We start from the raw sequence: 712 nt of genomic DNA, 5'->3' as shown, positions 1-712 counted from the left end.
AGTAGTTGTGGCTCGCGGGCTCTAGAGTGCAGGTTCAGTAGTTGTGGCGTGCAGGCTTAGTTGCTCCGCAGCATGTGGGACCTTTCTGGACCAGTGATCGAACCCATGACCCCTGCATTGGCAGGCAGATTCTTAACCACTGCGCCACCAAGGAAGTCCTGCCGCATGAGCTTCTAAGTCAATGGTGCAGGTGAGGAGAAGTTGAGCATTCTGAGTTGGAGATGTGAGTCTAGACCCGGGGTGGAGGCCAGGGAGGGGAGGTAAGCTGGAGATAACATTTCATCAGCTTGTAGATGGGACTGACAGCCATGGGAGAGGTGGGATCCCTGGAGAAACTTAGAAGGGAGGGGAAGGGAAGTGAGGACTTGGCCCCAGACCTCCACCATGGAGAGGTCAGGAAGGGGAGGCTGAACCAACCCAGGAGACTGAGAAAGAGGAGCAAGTGAGGGTAAGAGTGAAACCATGTGAGTGGGGTGTGCTGATGGGAGTGAGCTCAGACAGGCAGGAAAGAGGGAGGGCTTAACTGTGCCAAAAGCTTCGATCAGCTGGTAAGATAGGGACCAACCTAAAACGCTGAGACTTGCAAGTTGGAGGTCATAGGCAACCTTGACAAGAGTGAGTACAAGAGTGAATGGGGTCGGGCTGCTTGTTTGGCTGCTGCCGTCACCTCGTGGCGACACAGGTAGAGGAGGCTTCGCGGGGAAGGGGCGGC

Source organism: Mesoplodon bidens (assembly GCF_964165515.1).
Source record: "Mesoplodon bidens genome assembly, chromosome: 3".
Lineage (NCBI taxonomy): Eukaryota > Metazoa > Chordata > Mammalia > Artiodactyla > Ziphiidae > Mesoplodon > Mesoplodon bidens.
The sequence above is the reverse complement of the archived record's forward strand: the minus strand, read 5'-3'. Positions refer to the sequence as shown.